This window comes from Dromiciops gliroides, chromosome 5 (assembly GCF_019393635.1).
Source record: "Dromiciops gliroides isolate mDroGli1 chromosome 5, mDroGli1.pri, whole genome shotgun sequence".
Classification (NCBI taxonomy): Eukaryota; Metazoa; Chordata; class Mammalia; order Microbiotheria; family Microbiotheriidae; genus Dromiciops; species Dromiciops gliroides.
In genome coordinates this window covers 200,930,240-200,939,473 of record NC_057865.1, presented here as the reverse complement: position 1 = coordinate 200,939,473, position 9,234 = coordinate 200,930,240, and the positions used below count along the sequence as shown (strand labels likewise).

The window sequence follows — 9,234 nt, the reverse complement described above, 5'->3', positions numbered from 1 at the left end:
GCCGGATCCTCTTTTATACACGAGGGAATGTGCTATACAGGTGCTGCTGTAGTTTCTGATTATGATACTGTTTAGGCAGCTTCTCTGTCCTCCCATCGTAGTGCACAGGCTGCCGAACTTGTGGCTCTCATGCAAGTCTGTCACCTGGTCAGAGGAAAAAATGCTACTGTTTACACTGATTCCAGATACGCATTTAGTGTCTGCCATGCTATAGGAATGTTATGGCTGCAGAGAGGATTTAAAACTCTGCTGGCAAAGTTATTGCCAATGGAGAATTTATTAAGGATCTTCTATCTGCCTTGGAGCTTCCCTCTACTCTAGCTGTTGTTCATTGCCCTACTCACAAAGGGAAGAAACTCACGCCTTTTTTTCAGCTTCTGACTTACAAGATGACCAAGAAGAGGAGGAACAACTGGTGCCCCAAGAAAGGCTGTGACCACGTGCAACACATCCGCTGCACCAACTGTACCCGCTGTGTGTCCAAGGACAAGGCCATCAAGAAGGTCATCATTGGCAACATCGTGGAAGCCGCGGCCATCAGGGACATCTCCGAGGCCTGTGTTTTTGACTCTTGAGTGCTCCCCAAACTGTACGTGAAACTACATTACTGTGCGAGCTGCATGACCCACAGCAAGGTAGTGAGGAATAGGTCTCATGAGGCATGAAAGGATCAGACACCCCCACCCTGCTTCAGACCTGCTGGTGCTGCCCCCAGACCCCCTCCAAAGCCAGTATAAAGATCTAACTGCCTATCAAAATTCCTGAACTAATCAGAGGAAAATAAAATGGTTGGTTTACCTTTAAAAAGGGGGGGGGAGGGGCAGCTAGGTGGCGCAGTGGATAGAGCACCAGCCCTGGATTCAGGAGTACCTGAGTTCAAATCCAGCCTCAGACACTTAACACTTACTAGCTGTGTGACCCTGGGCAAGTTACTTAACCCCAATTGCCTCACTTTAAAAAAAAAAAAAAAAAAGGGAAGTTACATGTTGACACTGCTGCTAAGCTTGCTGCTTTGGAAGCCCCTGAACAGGTATTTAACCTCTCCTCTTCTGATGATGTTTCTATTTCTCTTACTTATGATAAGTCTAAAGTAGAGAAGTGGAAAAAGAAATTCGAGGCAAAACAGATCAATGGGGTCTGGATAACTTTGGAGGGAAAGACACTTCTATCCCAGAGTTTCTAACTGTAGGTATGCCTACATATTCACAGGAATGGCCACTTTGGCACACAAGGAATCGTGAACTCAGTAAAAAGGGCTTGGATTGCCCCTGGGGTTACTAATATAGCCTCTAAGGTGTGTACCTCTTGCCCCACTTGTCAGACTTATAATCAACATGCTTTCCGGGATAAAGCTTATGGAGGGCATCCTTTAGCTTATACACCTTTTGAAAATCTACAAATTGATTATATCACAATGCCTAAAGCAGGACATTGTAAGTTTTGTCTTGTTATTGTTGATCAGCTTACTCAGTGGGTGGAGGCTTTCCCAACCTTCCTTCCTCCTTCCTTCCCCCCCCACCCCCCACTGCTGCATTTATGGCCAAAATTCTCCTTAAAGAGATTGTCCCTCCCTTTGGTCTGCCTGCCCACACTGATTCTGACAAAGGCACACATTTCACTGATTCTGTTCTATCCCAAATCTACTCTTTCCTGGGAATAACTCCACAGTTCCATGCACCCTACCACCCACAAAGCTCAGGCCAGGTGGAACATATGAATAAAGAGCTTAAGAGCATGACTGGCAAATTGTGCACTGAAACTCATCTGAAGTGGCCTGATGTTCTACCCTTGGCACTATTCTATCTGCACAGCAGGCCAAGAGGAGAACTACATATATCACCTTTTGAGATGCTTTTTGGCCACCCCCCTATCCAAGCAAAACCTTTTCCCCCAGTATATACATCATTGGGGGGGGGGGGAGGAGAAGAATACCTCTGTTGCTTCCTATATACAGGAGTTATAAGCCAGGCTACATGAACTCCATGAGTTAGAAGCAGCAATACAGGCTGGACCCTTGGACTTCTCCTTACATGATTTAAGACCAGGAGACAGTGTATATATCAAAATTTTCAGCAGATTAGTGTCACCCAGCCAGCTTGGGTCCTTTCCAGGTATTGCTGACAACTCCAACTGCTATCAAAATCGGAAAGACTCTTGGATCCATTGCTCCCACGTAAAACCAGTACCAACACTTGATGAGTAATGCATTCATGGAAATTATGTAAAAATGAATAATGTTAGTCATTTACATTTATCATCTACTATATGTGACAGTGATTATACATTTGTAGTTATTATTGGAATTATCATATATTGCATATTATATCCTGAGTCATAAAGCTAATTCACAATTTTTGCTGTCATCATTATCCTCAGTTGTTAAATCCTTATGAGTCTTGGATTATGGGAATTTACCATTTGAGATTGCCTTTATTCTGAGTTATCAGATCTGAGCAGCCAAAATGCCAAGCATCCATAAGAGGAATATATACAAGAGCAGGAACTGAACTGTCACAGAAGGGGAGACACACACGAAGTCCAGGTACTACACTGCCTTGGGAAAGGCCGAGAGAATAGCCATTGGAAAGAGCTGACATTGGATTATCTTGGTTTAATTTTTCCCCCCACATAGTACCAGATGGCCAGGCTATGCCATCTCATTCTACACCTGGCTTCGATTCCCCCTCCTATATGCCTGATGCCATGGACACCTCAATCCCATGCATCTGATTAAGTCTGACTCAGTTTCCCCTACACACATTACACTGGCTGTCTGCGAGCCACAAGGCTTGGCAACGCTCATTTCTGTTACTCCTCTGTTCTTTTATGTAACCCCATAATTATCTCAGATGTCAGTCAGGATGGATACAATGCTAGATTTGGCCTTGACATCTGTTACCAGTTATATTAGATTTTTAAATTTCTCATAATGGCATGAGGATAATTAGGCAGATGATACAAAAAGCGATGAAATTAAGATAAAAATTCCTTTCTTAGTTGATATCACAATTGTCTTAGCCCTGTATTAAAGAAGGGTATACCAGCATAACTTACGGATTCTCTTGCAAGTAACTTAAGGAGGTATCCACTTTTGTTAGAAGTTATTATAACTGAAATTAATCTGACAACTTTTATATTGCATCTTCTCAATTTATTCTCCACAGGGGGGGTTACAGTAATATTAAGTTAAAAAAAAAAGAAGTTTCAATTTTTGTTTTTATTATATCTCTAACAGATTCTGAATTTCCTTAGACATATGTTTTTGAGAACTCTTATTGTTTGATTTGGTTATTGGCAAAGCTGTTTAAAGTGTGTTAAGATCAATTCTGTAGGAAATTTTCCAGCTGAGGAGAATTTCTAGCTGATTATCAGTATCTGAAACACCTGAGAGACTTCTCTACAACCACACCCAAAACTCTCCAGCTGAGACTTTCTAGTTGATCATCAGCATTCACATCTGAAAGACTTTAACTGTACCACTACACCCAGATGACATCCCAAGAATCATCTGAGAAAAAACTTCCAAAGACTTAAATGGACATTTTCCTGTTTTCCTTTTCCCATTGCATACACTATTTGTAATATTCACCTCCTAAAGAGGACTGCCCCCCTTAGTTTTATTTGTAATATTCACCTACTAAAGGGAACTGCCCCCTTTAGTTTTTGTCAATGTATCACTCAATTTCTTTTCTCTCTTTTCATTCCCTTTATACTGTTACTCATACATATGTGTAATGTTATTGCTTCATTAAAGGAAACTATGTTTCTTAACGAAGCATGGGGGGAGGGTCTTTAAGAAAATAAGGGGTTTTGCCAATGCCCAAAGGCCCCAGCTCAAGGGTATTGATTTGGAATGATTGGATTGACTGAGATTGACTGACTTTGCTTATTTTCACTTAAAGTTAATTCAACTGAAGCCACACCTGCCTGGCCCTCAGGAGGGTGTGTTCTCAGAGACTGGATGCTGACATGGGACCACCCTCAAGTCCAGTGAAGCATTGGATTTGGATGATGCTAGCCAATTAGCTTGAAGCAGTGTGGAAGGACCGCCTCTCCTTGGGATGCAGAGGAAGCTTCCACGCTCAGTTCGTCTCTCGAACAGGTGTGTGGAGGAGGACTTGAGGAAGAACCAAGACAGGCTGGAACTCTAGGCTAGATAAGCCTTTTCTTAACTTTCTGATCCAGGTGTTCTCTTTTTACTAATACCTGGTATGCTTTAATAAATGCTTAATGCCCCAAACTGATGCTAAAACTCCTAATTTCTAAGTAAATCCTAGCTAATATTCCCTATGCTTGGGACAGGAATAAGGTGAATACATTTAATTTTAAACATCACAAGCAAAAACTGAAATTTGTACCAGACAGTATAATGATTAAGAAATCCAGTGGTAAAATAAAGTAAATAATTCCTCTGATTTAAGCAGTACACAAAAAGTTAGCCAGAAACTCAAAGGCAATAGGAAAGAAGATTGCTGGATACCAGCACAAACAAACAAGCCCAACCTCCCAGAGCAACCAGTAACAGATTAGAGAAATGTACACCTCATAAGGTTCTGTGTCCAGAAGCATCAAGAAAAATCCCAAGATGTCAGTAATACCCAGGGAGGTTAGAAAGACCCAGAGAGGCCAGAGATCCCAAAGGTGGTCACAAAGCCTAAGGGATAGGGGCCGTGAAAGCCCCAGCAAGTGGCAGCAACAAAAGCAAAGTAACCCTCAGATTAGGGATAGCCCAAGCAGCAGAGGGAACTATGAAGTCTCTAGCTTTCTATCCTGAGATAGCATAGAGGACTCTGAAGATCCAGTGTTCTGAACCTCAAAGATCTAGGAGGACTATATCTGAGCAGGTCAGCAGAACTCAAGGGACCTAAGATAAGATTAAGTACGGCCACCTGTCTCGCCAAAATGAACATCATTAGGACAAAGAATGACTGGGGAACAAAGAAAGCCCCAATTTAGGGGATGAATAAATCAAAGAAAACAAATTAAAGGGTGATTGATAGGTTTCATACATCTCTACACAACCTCAATGCTGTTCAGCAGTCCTACAATGATTCCCTTATCCACTCACTGTCTCACTCTCCACAGTGGCCCCTCCAAACTTTTACATTCCTCTCCCTCCTCACACTCTCTCAGCTGAAAACCCTGACTTATATTTACAGGAAAAACTGAAGTCATGTGCAGTGAATTCCCACTTCTCCCCCTCTTTCTCAGCTCCTATCACTCAGGTGCTTCTGCCACTTTCTCTTCTTCAGCCCTGTCTCACATGATGAAATGGCCTTAGTTCTTATCAGAGTTTACCCTCTACCTGTTCAAGTGATCCCATCCCATCCCATCTCCTCAAACAGATTTGTCCCCTCTGTCATACCAACTGTACTTATTTTCAATCTCTCCTTCTCCATGGTCATCTCCTTTTTGCTTACAAATATGTTTATTTCTCCCTTATCCTCGAAAAGTCCTCCCTTGAACCTTCCATCCCTGCTAACTACTGCTGTCTCTCTTCTTCTGCCTATTTATAGCTAAACTCCTCAAAAAGGCTTTCTACAATGGTTGCATCTTTTCTCTCCTTTCACTCTCTTCTCAGACCTTTAAAATATGGCTTCCAACCTTATCGTTCCACCCAAAATTGCTCTCTCCAAAGTTACAAATGATCTTTCTAGTTACCAAATCCAATGACCTTTTCTTAATTGTGATTCTCTCTGGCTCTCTGCAGCTTCTGACACCTGTTGATCATTCCTCTCCCTGATATTCTCTCTTCTCTCAGGGTTTTTTTCAGGACACCACTCCTTTCCTGGTCTTCCTTCCATCTCTCTGACCCGCCTCTGCGTCCTTTGCTGGATCCTCCTCAAGATATGCCCTGTAATCATAAATGTCCCAAAGGGTTCTGTCCTAGGCCCTCTTTTTCTTGTCCCTCCATACCATTTCACTGGGTCTATCACAAAACTCCCATGGATTTAATTAGCTTCTGTAAGCTGATGATTGTCAAACCTACCTATGTCTGCCCCAAACTCTCAGCTGAACCTCTGATCTTGCATCTCCAACTACCTTTAAGACATCTTGAAAAGAATGTCAGTGGTTGTTCTGCCCTCTTCATTTCTATTCAACCCCCTTCATGACCCTATTTGGTGTTTCTTGGCAAGATATTAGTGTGGTTTTCCATTCTCCTTCTCCAGCTCATTTTACAGATGAGGAAATTGAGGCAAACAGGGTTACGTGACTTGCTCGAGGTCACTAGCTGTTAAGTGTCTGAGGCTATATTTGACCTCAGATCTTCCTGACTCCAGTGTTCTAGCCACTGTGCTACCTAGCTATCCTGAATGCCTAGTAGACAACTTAAACACCTTGAACTCTTAAACAATTTTAAATATCTTAAACATTCTAGTCTCCTAAGCCCTTCCCCACCCCTATCTTCCCTAGGATAACACTATCCTCCCAGTCCCTCAATCTCCCAACCTAGGACTTATCTTGGATTCCTCACTTTCTCTTGGCCCCCATATCCACACTGCTGCCAAGGCTTGTCAATTTCTCTTTTGCAACCTCTCTCCAATAAGAGGAATTTTCTAGCATTTCTGATAAAAGATGAGATCTAAGTGGGAATTCTGAAATACAAACAAAAGAACCAAAATGGTAAATTCATTTGGGCAATTGGCAGAGTCTATATGATGTATCACTAATATTAGAAGAGAAGAAAAAGAAATGTGTCCTTTCAGAACCTAATATCTTCAAAAGATATTGAAGGAATTAAATAAGAAAATCAGAGGTCCTGAGGATGGTTTAATTTTATTCTTGGGACTTGAAAAGGAGAAAGAGAAGGCAGGGTAAAAAGAATGCACTAGTGGAAAAGGAGGAAGAAGAGGGTGAAACTTGTTATTTCTCCTAACTGATATGGGAGAAAACTATACAAACATGGAAAAAGGCCTGGGTGAAATAGGCACCAGATGAACAAAAGAGGAATACACACACACAGAGTTTGGTGAAGAAAGAGCATCAAACTTAGAACTAGAATCTAAGAAAGTGCCTGTCAGTTACTGTGAACTGTGGTAAATGAATATAGTAGTATTTGAATATTACTGTGCTATAAGAAATGAAAAAAAAAAGACAATTTCAAATAATCCTGGGTTGTATCAACTGAGGCAGAGTGAAATGACCAAAATCAAATTTGAAAGACTTAAGAACTCTGATGTTAAAAAAGACCATTGAAATATTTTTTAAATGAACAAAAGAGAAAAGAAGGAGGTTCAGAAAGAAACACAGACAAGCAGACAAATTTCAAAAAACAAAATGAAGGGTTATTTAAATTTTTAAAAATTTGACATTTCTTATTAAAATTAAACATGACTATGGTCTTGTCCTGGGGCAGCTAGGTGGCACAGTGGATAGAGGGGCAGGCCTGGAGTCAGGAAGACTCATCTTCCTGAGTTCAAATCTGGTACTCACAAGCTGGTGTGAGCCTGGGCAAGTCACAACCCTGATTGCCTCTGTAATATGAGTTGGAGAAGGAAATGGCAAATCACTTCAGTATCTCTGCCAAAAAAAAATCTTGTGCTATATACATCACTCTAGTCAATTTTCAAACTTTGCACAAACTTTCATTGGTTGTTGTCACTAAAAGGGTTGCATTTGTAATCCTAACCTTAAGATGCTGGCTTTAAGAGTAGCTGAAACAAAAAAATTAAAATATTAAAGCAAAACATATTATCCAAAATTCATAAAACTAAATAAGTGTAAAAGATTTAAATAATTAAACTTTCAAATGATGTTCTTCGTAAGTTTATAGCATTTATACTTCTCTAAAATTTTTGGAAAACAATATGGGGATAGATGAATAAAAGATAGATGGATAGAGAAGGAAGGAAGGAATAAGTGTGTGTATATATATACATACACATACATACACATATGCATATATACACACATTAAAGAAACAGAGAGTTATACAGTTATATACACATGGAAGTACTATTCTGATGTTTCACTGTGGTATGGCAGTGTTTCTGGGCTCTCCAAGACTATGCTTGTCAAACATGAATTCTGGCAGGTTCTACAATGCTGGAAAAATATCAAGTATGGTCCCAGAAACAGATTGAATCTCTTTTCAAGGACCAGCCAAGCTAATCATGGAGAGATATATCACCAGTAGATTAGTAAACCACCTGGTGATGAAGCTTTTTTTGACCATGGCAATCAACAAAACAGAGGAAAATTAAAATGGCTTTCAGTACTACAACCTCCTTACACTTCTGCAGTGAAAGTAACAAAATGACAGGAAAGAGGACAGAGGGTAGTAAGAAACATAACAAATTGCAGACCATCAACAAGCTTTCATTTGATTGCTGGTATTCTAAATGTAAGATCTTTGTCCTCTTACCAAGAAGTAAACATATTTCTGAAGGATCAGAATCACATCAATCTTGATATTGTTGTTATAAATGAATCTACAAGAAAGAATTATAGCTAACTGAAAGGCTGGCTTATAGGTATTCCTTGGAGAAGCAAAGAAAGGAGTTGGCAGAGTAGAATTTTTCACAAGTTCAAAAGCAATAAGAAATCTTATTTCATTGGACATTTGGCTTTCATATATTACAGTAAAAATGACAAGTATGTGCAAAAAGACCGTAAAAATAATTGCAATTTACATGCCAACATCAATGACTGAGGATGAAGAAGTGATAGAGAAATTACATGAAAAACTTAAAAGTCAAAACAATATACACCCTATTCTTTAGCAACTTCAATGCAAAGAAGAGGATGGAAAGATATGAAAAGCTATGGTTCAGAAGAAAGAAATAAAGAGTACCCAGAAAATTATAAACTGATTATATGTATCAGAAGCCTCATGTCTCTAAATCATGAATACTTTTTTTCAAAAACAGAATTGTTAAGTGCACGAAACAAGGTCACAAAGAATGAAAATGACTACATCTTAACTGACAGGAAAAAACTTATTATGGACATGGGAAGTTATCCATGAGTCAGATGCCTGTGTACCATTGAACCATCAACTTGTAGGAGCTAAGACCATAATTTATAATAAACAAGGAGGAAAAAAAAATAAGAAAAAGTTATGGCATACAAGTAAGAAGATTTAACCCTGACTTAAATAAGCTATACAAAATGGAAAATGAACAGAAATGCTATTAACATAGAATAACGGGGCAGCTAGGTGGAGCAATGGATAGAGCACCAGCCCTGAAGTCAGGAGTACCTGAGTTCAAATCTGGCCTCAGACACTTAACA

At 39.9% G+C, this 9,234-nt stretch overlaps 1 pseudogene; it reads left to right on the top strand.

Annotated features, from left to right (window-relative positions):
* Positions 1 to 389: 389 nt before the first annotated feature.
* LOC122729782 lies at positions 390 to 737 on the top strand (annotated as a pseudogene).
* Positions 738 to 9,234: the final 8,497 nt, after the last annotated feature.